Source organism: Balaenoptera physalus (genome assembly GCF_965194825.1).
Source record: "Balaenoptera physalus genome assembly, chromosome: 18".
In the NCBI taxonomy this organism is placed as follows: Eukaryota; Metazoa; Chordata; class Mammalia; order Artiodactyla; family Balaenopteridae; genus Balaenoptera; species Balaenoptera physalus.
Window position 1 is genome coordinate 12,838,712 of NC_138899.1, and position 17,740 is coordinate 12,856,451.

General features: G+C 40.3%; 1 long non-coding RNA gene across 1 annotated transcript in view; it reads right to left on the minus strand.

The window, feature by feature from the left end:
• LOC309647405 overlaps window positions 1-15,685 on the minus strand; it is a 138,888-nt gene extending 123,203 nt beyond the window's left edge. The window contains exons 1-2 of the long non-coding RNA XR_014256022.1: window positions 15,574-15,685; window positions 192-15,466 (exon numbers count right to left, since the gene is read on the minus strand). This is a non-coding gene — a long non-coding RNA (uncharacterized lncRNA). The remainder of the gene's footprint in view (window positions 1-191; window positions 15,467-15,573) is intronic.
• Between the last annotated feature and the right edge of the window lie 2,055 nt (window positions 15,686-17,740).

Consider the following 17,740-nt stretch of genomic DNA (forward strand, 5'->3'; position numbering starts at 1 on the left):
GGATCTGCTTACCTGATGCTCAGCAAAGCCGATCTATTGACATCCAGTTGTGATGAAGGAAAGTGTAGAATTTATTGCAGGGTCCCAAGCAAGGAGAATGGGCAACTTCATGCTCAAACGACATGAACTCCCTGAAGGCTTTCAAGGAAGGGGTTTTAAGGGCAAGATTAGGGGTGTGGGTTGCAGGGTACCTGATCAGCTTGTGTGCAATTCTTTGATTGGCTGATGGTGAGGTAACAGGGTGATGTGCTGGGAATCTCAATCATCCACCTTCTGGGTCCAACCTGTCTGGGGTCTACATGCCAGTGGTTTGCATGTAGTTAACTTCTTCCACCTGGTGTGGACTTTAGTATCTGCAAAATAACGCAAGGATATGGCTCAGGATATTATCTATAGCCCTTGAGGAGGAACTAAAAGTCCTTGACCTTGTTTTATAGCTAAACTATGATTATTTTGTCTTGTTGACTGCTTTCCTTTGTTTCTACATCTTCTCACTTCTCTGATTAAACTTGCTCTTTGGAACTCAGGGAAGACCTAGGTGGCTACAGTTTATTTCCATAGCCTCTTTTCCCAATCAATAATAAGCGGGGGACATCAAGGCATCTGTCATTGGGAAAGCCCCGCAGAGTCCTGCTCAGTTTCACTCTAATAAACAAGGTCTCTCAAATCTCGTTCAACACTTGGATGTTTTGGTTTTATGGTCACCACCTTCTACCACTGAGCCAATGTTTTCATTGTCCAGCCCCACTGTTTTGCAAACTCAACAGCTCTTTCTGACAGAACCAAATGCTATCTCTTTTCTTCTCCCAATATGATTAACTCACACAACCTTGGACAAAAACATACATCCACATGCCAGCAGTCAATGCTTTAGCTTCTCTTCTATCAACATTGTCCCTCTGCCCAGGGCCAAAAAAATCAGAAAGATGAGTGCCAAACAGAAATGTGCTTTTCTTTCTTTTTTTCTTTAATTTTTTTAATTTTTAATTTAAAAAAAAATAAATTGTATTTATTTATTTTTGGCTGTGTTGGGTCTTTGTTGCTGCACACAGGCTTTCTCTAGTTGCAGCAAGTGGGTGCTACTCTTCCTTGCAGTGCGCAGGCTTCTCATTGCAGTGACTTCTCTTGTTTCAGAGCACAGGCTCTAGGCACACGGGCTTCAGTAGTTGTAGCACGTGGGCTCAGTAGTCGTGGCTCGTGGGCTCTAGAGCACAGCCTCACTAGTTGTGGTACATAGGCTTAGTTGCTCCACGGCATGTGGGAATCTTCCCGGACCAGGGCTTGAACCTGCGTCCCCTGTGTTGGCAGGCGGGTTCTTAACCACTGCGCCACCAGGGAAACCCCGAAATGTGCTTTTCATATTGAATCTCCTGCTTAAAATTAATTTCTTTATAGACTTTTAAATATTTTATTTGTATTAATTATTTTCTTTTATTTCCTCTTGAGTTCTCTCTCTAGCTGCTTTTTATTTTTTTCAAATACTTTAAAGACAATGGGGTTGAATTTAAAATATGTTCTGCTATGTTCCATTTATTTGTCTAGGCCCTGGTAATTTCTGACTTTCAAAAGGTCAATGTGTACATTTACAATACTAATAACCAAAATAGAAATGCCAGAGTATTTAATTTTTATTCACTTTCCAAGCCAACTCTCTAAACATAGCCATTTTTAATATCTAAGTCCTCTATGTATATCCACACAAAATCTGCCCCAATTTGCTCCTGGTGCAATACAAGAGACTCCCAATGTATTGTAATTTATCTTTTTCCATAGCTATAATTATAACACTTGTTGTCACAAACTCCTATTCAAAGAGTACGTAAAAAGTAGACAGAAAGCCGTAAAGTGAAAATAATCAGGCTTTTATTTACTGTCTATATAAATGATGTTTAAATGGACAACCTGAGGCACTGTAAGATCTTGAGCTAAGGTTTGAATCTACAGAGATTCAGATACATCTATGATTCCCAGTCTATGATTATGTTCAGAGCAGTTTCAGATGAAGTGTATTTTATTAAAATGTTGTAGTTATTAGGGAATGTGTAAGCTGTCTTTGGTACTTATTGTAATATCAGTGAATCAGAATATTCAAATTACCAGAAAATTCAATTTCTTAGAGAACAAACATATGGACACCAAGGGGGGAAAGTGGCAGGGGGAGGGTGGTGGTGGTGGGATGAATTGGGAGATTGGGATTGACATGTATGCACTGATGTGTATAAAATTGATGACTAATAAGAACCTGCCGTATAAATAAATAAATAAAATAAAATTCAAAAAAACACAAAAAACAAAAAGCAATTTCTAACTCTCCTTGATATAAAGGAGAAAAGGGGAGGAGCAAGGTAGGGTGGGGCTGTCCCCCCAAGAAACCAAACTAGCGAATCTAGCTTCAAACACACCCTCTGGTCTGTTATTCCAATTTTAGCCATTTGTTTCTGCTAACTCTGTCCTAAACTTAGTTTTTTCTGTGCTGCTATAAGAGTATGCTCTTATCTTCTAAATACAACACATTTTAAAATTGCACATTGTTTTCTATTTTTTATTTAAAATTTTGTCCCCTAACTTTAGTTCTCTGGGGCAGAGCCTGGATTTTTAATCCTAGCCACAGGTGTGTAAGGAATTATCTCAAAACAACTCTTAAAATTGTCCCCATTGTTTAGTTTCGATTACTGAAGCTGGTAGAGGTGAAATAATTTGGACAAAGTCAAGACCTACAGATAGCAAGTGAGTAAATTAGAATTTTCACCAAGATTTGCCATGTTCCAAGGGCTGTGTTCATTTCCTTAGTAGTACAGAATATAGGTACTCTGTAATTTTCATTATATAGAGAATCTCCATTAACAAGAATCCAAATACCTGTGATCCTCATTTTTTAAAATGAATTTCTTTTTTAAGAGAAAGAGAAAAATTACAAGAAGGGTAACTCTATTAATAGCAATTAAAATATAAGCATATATATATATACAATTCCAGGGAGTATTCTGTACTTCTCCTAAAACATATGAGGTGTCTAGGGACTTCCCTGGTGGTCCAATGCGTAAGACTCCATGCTCCCAATGCAGGGGACCTGGGTTCGATCCCTGGTCGGGGAACTAGATCCTGCATGCATGCTGCAACTAAGGGTCTGCATGCTGCAACTAAGAAGTCTGCATGCTGCAACTAAGAAGTGTGCATGCTGCAACTAAAAAAAAAAAATCTCACATGCCGCAGCGAAGATCCCACGTGCTGCAGCTAAGACCTGATGCAGCCAAAATTAAAAAAATAAATTAAAATAACAAAACAAAACAAAAAAAACATGAGGTCTAATATTCTACTCTTTAATATTATAAATATTATAGAATGATTAATGTTTTCAGAGATAACTCCAAGGTTTTTAAATAACTCAAATCAATGCCAAAATATTAATTGTTAATTAAACAATACTAACACAGGGAAGTAGACTTACACATTTTATTCCATTTAAAGAAAGTTTAAATCTTATACTTTAATTTCTTGATTTACAGCAGCTTAACTGTTCTCTTAGATATGCTTTTTTGGGGATTGACATATACACACTGCTATATTTAAAATAGATAACAAGGACCTACTGTATATTGAACTCTGCTCAATATTCTGTAATAACCGAAATGGGAAAAGAAGTTGAAAATGAATAGATACATGTGTATGTGTAACTGAATCACTTTGCTGTACACCTGAAACTAACACAACATTGTTAATCAACTATACTCCAACATAAAATAAAAATTGTTTAAAAGTGACACGTATTTCTAAGTGCTTATTGTAGAATATTTAGAAAACACAGAAAAACATAAAGAAATTCAACATATGCATTCTTTATTCTGCTGTGAGCATTTTACCATGTCATTTGTAATCTTTACTTGCATAAATATACATAACCTAAAATATTCTCATATGAGTATATCCCATATTACTTTATAGTTTCTCTGTTGAATATTTGAATTGTTATGTATGATGAGGTAATTAATATATTTGTGTTAGATTCCTAGAAATACAATTACTGGGTCAAAGGGTAGAAACATGTTTGAAGCTCTTGAGAAGTATTGTTAGATTACTCTCCAGTAACTTCACACCATTTTTCACTCCAGGACCCACCTTATCACGCCAGTACCAGCAGTGGGTATTACTATAGCCCGTAAAGATTCGCAATATGGTTTCATTCTAATTATTTGCTTTATCAGGTTTGAAAAATGACCCTCTTTTGATTCATGGAACACGTTTCCCTAAAGGTTCTGTTGTCTGTATAATAACAGTAAAAATGTAGCAGGTATTGTGCTAAGAGGTAAAATTATCTCTTAATTCTAATCACACCTTATATAATAATTTATATTAAATATAAATTATATATAAATATAGACTATATAATGTAATATATAATATAATGACTATATATTTATACATAAATAAATTATATATATAACTATAATGATTTTCTAGATGAAGAAATTGTCTGTCTTAGAAAAGTTTAGCCCCTTGGGACTTCCCTGGCGGTCTAGGGGTTAAGACTCTGCACTTCCACTGCAGGGGGCGTGGGTTCGATCCCTGGTTGGGGAACTAAGATCCCACATGCCAAGTGGGCAGTCAGGAAGAAAAGAAAAGAAAAGAAAAGAAAAGTTTAGCCCCTTGCCTAAGATAACCCAGCTAGTAGTAGTTTGTACAGCTTCAATCAGGTCTGACTCTGAAGCGTATATAAAATTTTATTTATTTATTTTTCATCACACACTTTAAGATCAGGCACCCAAGATCCACCCCACCAACATTTCTCTACATTATTAAAATGTTCTGATCTCTTCCTTTCCATTTATTTTTAAGATGAACTGTATACAATCATTTTATCAGTTCCCTCAAAATTGGCAGTTTGACTGATGTTGAATTAAGGGTATACAGTAAATTCAAGAAAAATAGCATCTTAATAGTACTGGATCTTCCAGTAGCACCATGTCCTTAGGTGTCTTATTTAATTTTGTGGTTCCCTCCAATGTAGCTTCTTCACCTCTCTTGTTAAGGTGTTTTCATTTGCTTGTTTGCTTTTTTTTTTTCCCAAAATGAACAGCAGCTTTTCTGTACTATATTTTAATTGAGTGTAGTTAGCACTGATTTGTGTACATTTATTTGTGTTCCTTTTTAGTTATAATAGTTTTCTATTTGATTTTCTAAGGTTTTCCAAATAAACAATTGTGTATCTGCAATATTTTCTTCTCTTAATTTCTTAATTTCTATTTCTTATCTCTATCTTTTCCTTGTTTCAATGAATTAGGCAAAACTTCTAGAACAGTGTTAAATATTGATGACATGGTAATTATATGGAACATCACTTTTGTCCTTTACAATACTGAAATTATTTCTAGTATTTTGCCTTTAAGTTAATGTAGATGTGTGTGTGAGGGTGTGTGTGTATGTTTTAAGCTGTAGTAAAATATAGGAATAATGCAGTTAGTAGAAATCCTACCTTGACTTTCGCATTTTGTCAATTTTCAGTTTTCAGTATTTTTATGGGCTATTTAATGGGGACTTGGAAACAGGTACATGGACTCCAAAACTTGCTGCTACTTTAACTCTGAAATTGAACACATACTTTTTAGGAGGATTTTCAACAAATGATGCAATATATTAATGCCTAATTAACTTTATTTTTTTTAGTAAATAAATTTATTTATTTATTTATTTATATTTTTGGCTGCGTTTGGTCTTCGTTGCTGAGTGTGGGCTTTCTCTAATTGTGGCGAGCGGGGGCTACTCTTCGTTGTGGTGCGCAGGCTTCTCATTGTGGTGGCTTCTCTTGTTGCAGAGCACGGCTCTAGGCACGTGGGCTTCAGTAGTTGTGGTACACAGGCTCAGTAGTTGTGGCTTGCGGGCCCTAGAGAGCGCGCTCAGTAGTTGTGGCACATGGGCTTAATTGCTCTGCGGCATGTGGAATCTTCCCGGACCACCAGGGCTCGAACCCACGTCCCCTGTATTGGCAGGCGGATTCTTAACAACTGTGCCACCAGGGAAGCCCCCCTAGTTAACTTTAAAATTTGATTCATTTCCTTAAGCATCTCAGTCTTCTGAGGTAAGATTATAATCAGCTTTTCCTAATAAGATTTATCCCACACGCCATTATTTTCCATTACACATGTTCTTTTCACCTCCCACTAGAATGTATAGTTTTCCAGACTAGGACTAGAGAAAGTCAAACTTGGAGTCAATAAGGAAAAAATCCCTTGAGATGAAAGTCTACCATCCATCCCACTTCAGTGCCCTAGAAGCCAGTGATTTCTGCTGAGGACCAAAAGCACTTGGTTCTGGCTGTTCTCATATCCTGAACTCAGAATCAGGTAGGAAGAGCTCAGCTTTCAGAAGTACAGGACCATCTGGCATACATTGTGAATAATAACTTCACCCCCCCCCTTTTTTTTTTCTAATTTTTCTACTTTGTATTCTGTTTTCCCTTATTTCCCAGTCAATTTTGAGGTACGATTTTCCAAGGTATAGAAAGGAGAGAAAAATACTTTTAATGACAGTTCAATTCTCAGTATGAGTGTTTCTGGCTTTGCAAATTTTTGTTGGCCAGTTTAATCACATAACTGCCTTCTCTCTGCCATTTGGTACACACTTGAATCACATAAGCTCACAGAATGCAACATCAATGTGAATGTTAGCTTAATTCAAACATAAGCAATCAAAATTTTCAGAAAAGCACCTCATGCAATGAATTCCCAAAGTAAGTGAAAATGACTTTACAGTATTTACTGTATTGTTATTACTAACACTGCTTTTATCTGTGCTATTTTTTTCTTTTTTTGGCAGGTACACTGTACCTATTTTGAAAAAAAATTTAACCAAAATTTGGTTTGGAAGAAAACTTTCCCCTTCATAACACAATACACGAATCAGTCAGAATTGTTGCTACATTACTCTCTTTTTATTGTTCTTGTTTTAATGTGACCATGGAAACATGGATAGTAGCTAATAAACCCTTGATGATACTCAGGCTGCTTTTGATTTTACTGTCCTCCTGAATCTATCGTTAATGTTGGGTTAATTGCAGCACTTAATTTACCAGATGGTAACAGTAGGTTTGTGCCATATAATTTTTTTATTCAGACCTGTAATGGTGTCCTGTATATAATAGATGCTTCGTGTTTGCTGAATGAATGACAGTGAGAATAAAGGAATGAAAGAATGGTGAATAAAACCAATCAGGCTAAAGCTTAAACATGAGCCCTGGCAAGGCTGTTGAATGGAAAGGAATTCCACTGTGGGCAACTCAGAATCCTTGTTAGAAAACACTTGTTCAAAAGAGAACTCAATTTTCCCTTAATAGTGAAGGTGCCAGGACACAGCTGTAGGCTTCTGGAATTCCTGGGAACAGACATTATTTAAACTGAATCCCTGATGAGGGTCTCTGATGAGGTGGCCTAAAGGATTCCAGGCACCTAAATTTTATCCCATGTGCCAAATGTTTTTCCTCAGTCTCTAAAGATTATAAGAAAGGAGGTTGAGAAAAACCTGTTACAAGGGAAGGGAAACCAAGAACTCAAAATCCAAGCGCCATCTCTTATGCGCAGGACTGGCTATATAATTTGAGAGGAGTCCAGTGCCTAAATGTGAAGTCCCTCAGTCAAAGTTATTAAAATTATTAACTTCAAGATTGTGAGAACAGAGCATTAAGCCATACATGGGGTCCTCCTTAAGTGCAAGGCTGTTTATGATGACACAGTTTGCACACCCATAAACTAGCTTTGCATATGTTTTAAGTCTCTTGTTGTTTCTGAGCAAAGAAAATTGAATAGATCTAATGCAAGCAATTTTTATTCTAATGTAGTGCTATTGAATAGAAATTTCTGTGATGATTGAAATGGTCTATATCTATGCTAATACATAGCCACTAACTACCTAAGGCTATTGAGCACTTAAAATGTGGCTGGTGGGACTTGAAATTCTAGTAATACCACTGAAGAATTATATTTCAATTTTACTGAATATTTAATTTTATCTAACATAAATTTAAATAGCTACATGTGAATGTGGCTAGTGGCTGTCATTTTGGACATACAAGTTTAATGAATAAACCAACCTACAGACAATAAAGAAAATAGCTCCATATAGAACTCATAGCAGTTTTTGTAGCAATGAAATTTGTAACAATTTGTAACAATGAAAAGCAAACAATGCCTTTTATGTTAACTGCTCTGAGCCACTGACAACAGATAAGTTTGCCTGTTATCCTAATGGAAAGTTGCAGAATATCTTCTAAACTCATAAATAGAACAAGAAATTTCTTTAAGATACAGAACTGTGAAATTTGGAGGAGATCCCTGCCTCTCAAATTTCCTAAGGATAGAGAGTTTCCATGGCAACGAAAAATCTATCCAAATGTAATTAAAAGTGAATGACTAGGGTATCTGTATCATTCAGTTCTAGTACATTTTACCTTTAATTACACTTTTCTAAGCTACTGATGTGCTAATATGTCAGACGATATTTGTTCAGGACTGAGGCTGACAAAGCTTTGTAGGAAGAAAAAAAGAGGACACAGTCATCCTGAAGGAACTCTGCAGATAGAATAAAACAAAAAGAAAAGATGTGTTCTTTTGCTCCTCTTCGGAATTCCTTCAAGTAAGAATGAGAGGGCCAGCCATTATTTTAGGGTTTTCCACTTCTTACTATCATATTTCTCCATCTCAGACTCCTGCCAGGACTTACCCTTGAAAAGACTCTCCCTTGAGTCCCAAGAAGCATCTGTCCTTGATCCCCTGCTGGTTTCAGTATCCTAGCCAATCCTGCCCCTGGCCCTGGGGCTTCTTTCCTGTCCTTCCCACCTGGCCCCAGGCCATGGCCATGGGTGGCTTTGGGAGGTCCTAGAGGTCACAATCACTATTGTCCTGCTTTAAAGTAAATGTTGAGAAATCAGTTTTGTTATGTATGATTGAGGGGAAAAAAAGTTTGTAATTAAAAAAAAAATTACACAGTGAATACTAGAGGTATGAGTGAATGAGAAGAGCTTCTTGTATCTTTGTTTTGTTTTAGTTACAAATCACAGGTCCCTGATTGGGGAATGAAAACACCGGAAATTGCTGAAGTGAGATAATTTATTGCTAGAAAAAACAACAAGAGCAACCACCAGACCAAAATCATTCTCAAAAGGAAATAATGTGAATGCTTTAAATAGCAACTGTGTTTAGGATGTGGAGAAAATCCAGCCACACAGGGCATGGAAGATATGGTGACAAATGAGGCCGAAGGAAAGAATGAAGGAAGGAAGGAAGCATGTGATGAAGTTCTGAGCTGGTTTAAAGGGGACAACTGATGTCTATCCTAAATCTTCCACTCTGGTTTCCCAGGTAAACTCCAAAATTACTTACATGCTCTCGTTTGGCCACAGGGCAACAGTACCCTGGGTTTTCTTTAGTTTGTGTTGTTCAGCCATTAAGGTGGGGGAAAAAAAACCAAAAAACCCCCCCAGAAGTCCAGCTCTTTGGGCAGCAAGTCTTAAGAGTATCACTTACGTTAATGGAAAAACCTTAACTAATTCACTGATTCTCAGCAGGAAAGGAGTGGGGTACGAGCCACAGTGGAAGGAGGTTCCTGAACTTCCAGATCAGGGGAAAGACTGGCTTTTTCTACAGAGCCCAAAACATCGATTTTGATGTACTCCCTTACGGGTGGGACCCCATTTTCCTTCTTCTGAGGCATTCCATAGGCAATACAATTTTGTCTGTGGAACCACATTGCACATGGGAAAGATGAGGAGGCTTTCCCACGTGCAAAGAGTGGAAAAAATGTTTCCACTCTTAAAAATGTCTCTTTAGTTTCCTTAAATCTAGAAAACCCCCCTCTCCCCATTTCTGTCTTTTGAGACAAACCTTTTTGCAGCATTCAAAGTTATTTTTGTGGAATGCCTGTGATGTGGATTTGTCTGATTTCTTCCCCATGATTAGAGGCAGGGTAGATGTTTTTGGCAAGGATACCACAGAGGTGAAGCACATGGGGTGCTTCTCCTGTGTCACAGCAGAGAACCATTATGGACTTGAGTCTCATTGTGGGTGGTACTAAGTTTGATCACCTGGTTCAGTTGGTGTCAGCCAGATCTTTCCACTGAAAAGCTACGTCTTCCACTTAGCAATTAAGAAGTAATTTGGGGAATGCTGTATTGAGACCATGAGAAAATTTCATTTCCCCATAACCTTTTTACCCAATGGTCTTAACATTGATTGATGATCTTTGCCTGAATCTACTTTTACGCGGGGGATTGCAAAATGATGATTTCCTGATTCTCTGTCTTTCTACATTCATTAACTAGTATCCTTCTATGAAAAATGGCTAGTCCCCTTCCCCCCTGATTTTTAGAGGTATTTTTAAATATCACTATGGACTCCTGGATTCAGATTTTTTTGACTTCTTTTTTGTTGGACGTCATACCTTTTGTCTTGAGAGATATTTACTAAACCGGTCACCTGTGGAACACCAGTCCTGTGAAATGCTCTGGGGATAAAGCATTCTATGGTCAAATAATTTGGGGATAGAAAGTATCCACCGTCTCTCTTGAAGTTATCTAATGTATATTAGGATATTGAAGAACACAAGGAGTTCTACAGTAAAGAACCTGCTTAACTTTGTTTAACCAGGCGTTTCTCAAACTTATTTGATCACGGAATCCCTTTTTATTTTTTCAACACAGACATAGTGCTTGGTGACATACATTTAGGGAAACACTGGCCAAGAGCCAAACTTGTCAATTAAATGTTTCAATAATAATGTGAAACAAAGACTAACTAATAACAGTAGCTGTATTTCTCTTGGCTCAACAATTTCTGTATGCTTAAAGTAACTATTCTACGTTAAGGTCAAATCAGCCTACCATTGAGGGCCTGGCGGTCAAGAACAACCCTGAAGTAAGGAAAGTTTTCTTCAAAAGAATACAAAAAAATTAATCATAAAAGAGAAGATTGGTACATTGACTTCATTAAAATTAAAGCGTTCTGTTTATCAAAAGACTCCAACGAGTGTGAGAAGGCCAACTTTGTACTGGGATAGGATATTTACAAATATACATCCAGAAAATATAAAGCACTAATATTTATATACAAGAAAAAGACAAACAACCCGTTTAAACAATGGGCAAAAGACATGAACAGGTACATCACAGAAGAGGATAACCAATGGCCAATAAGCATATGAATGTTATTGACCTTAGAGAAATGCAAAGTAAAATCCACAATGGCATACCACTACACACCCACCAGAATGACTAAAATGAAAAACGCTGACGGCACTAGGTATGCATGTGGGTGTGTGGAGTAGGTAGACACTGTGAGGCACTGCCCGGATCTCCTTTCAATGAGATGATTCTCGCCCCGGATGCTTAAGAGTGCTGACAGCCTCCATCTCCAATCCTTCTGCGATTGCCTCAACTGCATCTCATCCAAAGTCACCATGACTGATGGAGGGCACAAAGGGCTAGCCCACTTGCCCAACTCAGGATCATTCTGAGGGGCCATTTCTAACACCCCCGACCCCAGGTTGTTATTGGCCCTGCACTGCAGCTCAATTTCACTCTCCCTTTGTCCAATTTTACTTCCTACCGCTCCCTTCCACAGGAGTTGGTCCCAAGGGCAGTCTGTAATAAACATCCTGCACACTAAGCTCTGTTGCAGAGTCTGCTGACCAAGTAGCCCATCCTGTGACGTGTGCAACTTGCTTGTCCTGGTGTGAACTGGTACAACCACTTGAGAAAACTGTCTCCTGTGACCTCGCAATCCTACTTCTAGGTATTTACCTGGGAGAAATGAGCCCTGTGTCTGTCCACCACCAAAAGCCATCGACGGGAATGTCCATAGCAGCTTTTTTTCACAATAGATTCGAAGTGGGAACCATGCAAATGTCCATCAACTGTAGATTGTATAAACAATTGAAGTATGTTCATGCACAGGAATGCTGTATAGTGATAAGAAAGAACAAGCTACTGTTATACGTAACAGCATGGCTGAACCTCACAGACATAATGCTGAGCAAAAACATCTAGACACAAGAGAGCGCATACTGTATGATTTAATTTATATGAAGCTCAGGAACTGACGAAACTAACCCATGGTGATGGATGTGAGAACGGTGGTTCCTTATGGGGTTCCTTGTGGGCTGTGGGTATTGAGAAGGAGCATGGAGCAGCCCTCTGGAGCGACAGAAAAGGTCTATATCTTGATGTGGTTGGTGGCTACATATGTAAAAGTTCCCTGAGGTATAAAACACTTAGTTTTGGGCATTTTACTATATGTGTGTTATAAGTCAGTTAAAAAAAAAAAAAAGCAACCTCAAACTGTAGTAAATTCCTTATTAATCCAATGTAGATTAACTGGTTTGTAGACTAAATCTGGTTAAGGTGCTACAGTCACCTGTGATAGTGTCACTTTCTAGGGAAGGTTGGCTGGAGTGGGTTTCGTAATAAGGTCGTCCTGATTAGTGCATTGACTCTTCTGCAGCAGGAAGAGCCAAGCTTTAGGGCTTGGTGATCTGAGGGGGGAGGAGAGGAACGCTCCAGGTTTCATGCTCCTGATTTAATCGACAGCTCCTCCCACTCAGATATCTACCACCAGATCTTATCAGCTGTCTCTTAATCACCAAGGCTCTCTGGGAGAAAATCTCTCTAGGGAGGAAAATAATCTCTTTTCATGGGCTGTTAGGATAGTCTGCAAACCAAACCAGTTAACCTGCAGCCAGGTAAATCCAGTAATTGACAATAAATCAACCATCACTGGACATTTAAACTGCTTTGTTATTGAACCAATTTTACAAAGAAGAAAAAAGGAATCAGATATTTGCTATTTTTAAATTAATTTCATTAATATGTCTTCATTAGCCTTGACCAAGAGAGGTTAAAGAGGTAACTTAAAGGACTTCCCTGGTGGCGCAGTGGTTAACAGTCCACCTGCCAATGCAGGGGACACATGTTCGAGCCCTGGTCCGGGAAGATCCCACACGCTGTGGAGCAACTAAGCCTGTGTGCCACAACTACCGAGCCTGTGCTCTAGAGCCCGTGAGCCACAACTACTGAAGCCCGCACGCCTAGAGCCCGTGCTCAGTAACAAGAGAAGCCACCACAATGAGAAGCCCGAGCACCGCAACGAAGAGTGGCTCCCGCTCGTCACAACTAGAGAAAGCCCGCGCACAGCAACGAAGACCCAACGCAGCCAAAAATAAATAAATAAATAACTAAATTTATTTTTTAAAAAAAGAGGCAACTTAAAGACGTAACCTTCCCACCTCTCACTGCGAACAGCAGAGTAACTTCCAGGATCCACCAATGGAAGCATATTCTGTTGAAATGCTAGTTTATCATCTAATGAAGGCCAATCAATTTCCTTTGAATACTGTACTGGTGCTAGATGGATATTTGCTTTGATCAGGGAAACTGAATTTAATTTATGCCTATTTAATGTTTAATACTTAAACATAAGTAGCCCTTGCCTTTTTAGTTAACACTGTAGTTAATAAGGACTTCCTACATGTCTGTGGCACACTGGACATTTTTTTCTAGATACAGTGGTATACATGATTGTAAGGGAGGGATTAAAGTCAAGATAAATGGGGGAAAAAGGGTATATAGTGAAATCCTTAGACTGTAAATTATAATTCTCTAAATAGGGAGATAGTATGTAATAAAGTCCACAATATTGTGTGGGAGGCAGACTTCTAAGATGGCACCCAATGATCCCTGCTTGCTGGTATTCAACCCTGTATTAGTCAGGGTTCTCCAGAGAAACAGACCAATGGGATCTATCTATCTATCTATCTATCTACCTACCTACCTACCTATCCACCTATCTCTCTTTCTGTCACCTATTTATATATGGAGGGAGATTTATTATATGGAATTGGCTCATGAGATTATGGAGGCTGGCAAGTCCCAAGACCTGCAGGGTGAGTCAGCAATCTGGAGACCCAGAAGAGCCAATAATGTAGGGCCAGTCTGAGGCTCGAGAACCAGGCGTGCCAGTGATAGAGTTCCAGTCTGAAGGCTGGCAGACTCCAGGAAGAGCCAATGTCTCAGTCTGAGTCTGAATGCCGGAAAAGGCTAATGTCCTAGTTCAAGGGCTGTTAGGCGAGAATTCACTCTTACTTGGAGAAAGGCCAGCTTTTTTGTACTATTCAGGTCTTCAGTGCATTAGAGGAGGCCCACCCACATTAGGGAGGGCAATCTTGCTTTATTCAATCTTTCCGTGTAAATGTTGATCTCATCCAAAAATACACTCATAGAAACACCCAGAATAATGTTTGGCCAAATATCTGGGCACCCATGGCCCAGTCAAGTCGACACAAAACTCTTGGTAAATTTCCTCCTCTTGAGCGTAGGCTGAACCTAGTGATTTGCTTTTAACTAAGAACAAGGCAAAAGTGGAGATGTATCACTTCTGGGATTAAAATACAGGACCGTAACTTCCGTCTTGCTTACACTCCACTCTTGCTTTCTCACTTGCCTGCTAGGATGAAGTCAGTTGCCACGTTGTGAGCTGCTCTATGCCAAGGCCCATGTGTGCAGCCTTCGGCCCAGCCAGCAAGGAAGCGAGGTCCTCAGTCTGATAGCCCTAGAGAAACTGAATCCTGCCAACAACTACTGAGGGAGCTTGGGAGTGAGTCTACCTCGAGTCCACCCTTAAGATGACTGAAAGCCCAGCCCCACAGCTTGATTGCAGCCTAGTGAGTGACCAGAGTCATGCTTGGATTCTTGACCCACAGAAACTGTGAGATAATAAATATTTGCTGCTTTAAGCCTCTAACTTTTGGGGTCATTTGTTACAAGCAATAGATAACTAATACAGAGTGTGTAAATGAACTGAAAGGTAGTGAGTGATGATGCAAACAAAATAAACTGAGGGAAAAGGTATTCAAACTCTACTTACAGAAAGGTGTTGGGGGACTTCCCTGGTGGCACAGTGGTTAAGACTCCACACTCCCAATGCAGGAGGCCCGGGTTCGATCCCTGGTCAGGGAACTAGATCCCACATGCGTGAAGCAACTAAGAATTCATGTGCTGCAACTAGGGAGCCCGCTGGCTGCAACTAAGGAGCACACATACCGCAACTAAGGAGGCAGCAAGTTGCAACAAAGGAGACTGCTGGCTGCAACTAAGGAGCACATGTGCCACAACTAAGGAGCCAGCGAGCCACAACAAACGGGCACGTGAGCCGCAACTAAGGAGCCCACCTGCCGCAACTAAGACCCAGTGCAACCAAATAAATAAATTAAAAAAAAAAAAAGAAAGAAAGAAAGGTGCTGTGGACTCTGGTGGAGGAAAGGCTGTCCTCCCACCTGTATTTGTACTCACTTCCATCTCCATTCCTCTCCCAGGATGAGGCCAGCTGCTGGAGGATGGGCGGATTAAGCTCACTTTGGCCACAATAGCTGGCTTCCCAGATGGCCCCCCGCAGGAGAAAGGCCAGGGTCTCCCTGCCCTTCTTTCTTCTCCCTTGTGAAATGAGATGAGACTGGAGGCAGCTCCCCCAGGAGGGTCCTCTGCCAGTGAGCCTTCCCCCATTCTGCTACCAGGACTGGGGAGATGGCCTAGGGAAGCACCTTGCCAGACTCCAGATAAAACTTGCTTCTTCTCTGTTGGTTCTTCACACCAGCTGAGGCGCTCTGGCCTTTCTTTGCATTGCAGAGGCAAGACTCAGGATGTGGATTCAGGCTCCAAGACAGAAGTAGACAGAGGTCTTTGGATTGCTTCTCATTCTAGGCTCCTCTGGCAACCTGAGTCTGGGGGGGTGCAGTCAGTACGCTAGTGTTTTGCACTGCAGCTTTTTTTTTTTTTAATTTTTATTTATTTATTTTTGATTTATGGCTGTGTTGGGTCTTCGTTTCTGTGCGAGGGCTTTCTCTAGTTGTGGCAAGTGGGGGCCACTCTTCATCGCGGTGCGCGGGCCTCTCATTATCGCGGCCTCTCCTGTTGCGGAGCACAGGCTCCAGACGCGCAGGCTCAGTAATTGTGGCTCACGGGCCTAGTTGCTCTGCAGCATGTGGGATCTTCCCAGACCAGGGCTCGAACCCGTGTCCCCTGCATTGGCAGGCAGATTCTCAACCACTGCGCCACCAGGGAAGCCCTGCACTGCAGCTTTCAAATGAAAGCTCCGGCAAGTAATTGCCATTCTCTCGCTCTGGTATTTTAGGGTGTGTGTGTGTCTGTGTGTGTGTGTGTGTGTGTGTGTGTGAGAGAGAGAGAGATTGTGTGAGGGTGGGTACACATGAGCTTATACCTCCCTCAGGGATGACATGGATTCAGGGATTCCTGGATGTTTCGGCCAATGCTTTCTTAATGGTACCCCAACTCATCATTTTCGGATGTGGACCCAAGTCAAGGAGACTGTGCATCACGATGCAGTGGGGTGGGTACTGTGATGTGGGGAGCCGGGTCCAGGCTGCTGTGAGTCAGCCTAGGAGTAGACATATACACTGGCCAGCAGAGGCTTTACGGAGAAAACTGTCACTAGTTTAGACATTTTTCTTTGGTTTTATCTTTCTGCCTTCTTCTTAGCTCTCTCAAAAAGGTAAGCTCTGAGGGCCAAGGTTAACTATGGGTCTAAGCAAAATACACAGAGACCACAGTGCCTCTTCTCTCTCTCAAGACTAGACTTGCCAGCTTCACAATTGATCCAGGCCCCTCACCTGGACGGAGTCCCCACAGCAGGGTTTATAAGGTAAATATCTAACAGTAGTATTTCCCAAATTTTGCTCCAGATATTATATGAAGAAAGTATCCTGCAGTCAGGTTAGATTTAGAAACACCAGCAGAATTTTTCTGAGCCTTTTCCAAGAAGTGAGATCTATTATGCAGAGTTTTCCAAACTCACTTGATTCTAGAATCATTTCCTACAAAATATCTCATGGTATAAGACTGCCTCAGAGCTCTTGGGTAAAAAGTACCCAAAGAAATAAGTGATGCCCATTGTGCCATAACATCTCATTGGCAGATCTCCCCCTGGAACCTGGACTCAGAGCCTAGCCTATGACTTTCTCACTTTCTTACCACACAGATGTGACGAAGGACTAAATAAATGAAGCCCCTGGTTGCTTTCACACTTTTTTATTTCCTAACTCAGATTTTGTGACTATCTTCACAGAAATGCTATTGCCTTTTCACTAATAGTAGAGCATTGCTTGGTGTTAGTAGTTTCCCACTAAACAATGATTTCTTTCAATCGCTCTAAGTATATGTGAATCACTCATTTTGTTGAAGCGTCTCAGAAAATAACTTTCTAATCCTGACGTTTTTAATCATAAATGTCACTAAAACCTAAAAGTGTCTAATATTTAACTGTAGCCATAGACCTAGCATTGACTCTTCTGTGTAGTGTCTGATCTATACATCCCTCTGCCCCCCTTAGTTTTGCAATGGCCCTGAATTAGCTCAGTGCCCCCACTTCCCACCCTCCAGGGGCATGGCTCTTGCAGACCCTGTAGTTAGCCTGAACACTTCCTTGGGAAGTAGACACTTGCTCTAATAGCAGAGTCCCAGAGCCCTGCTGTACTGCCATCCATCCCCACCCACCACAGAGACTCCTCAAATTCCCAGGATGAAACAGCTAAGGTCTGTTGCACTGGCTTTAGAAACAAAGAACGGCGCCAGCTGCAGTCTCTGTGGGCTGTGTGCCCAGGACTTTGGCTCCTTTTGGCTTACTGAGCACGGGCATGTAAGAGTAGGAAAGGTATAGATTACTTAATTCTTGCCAGTAGGCTAATTCTTATC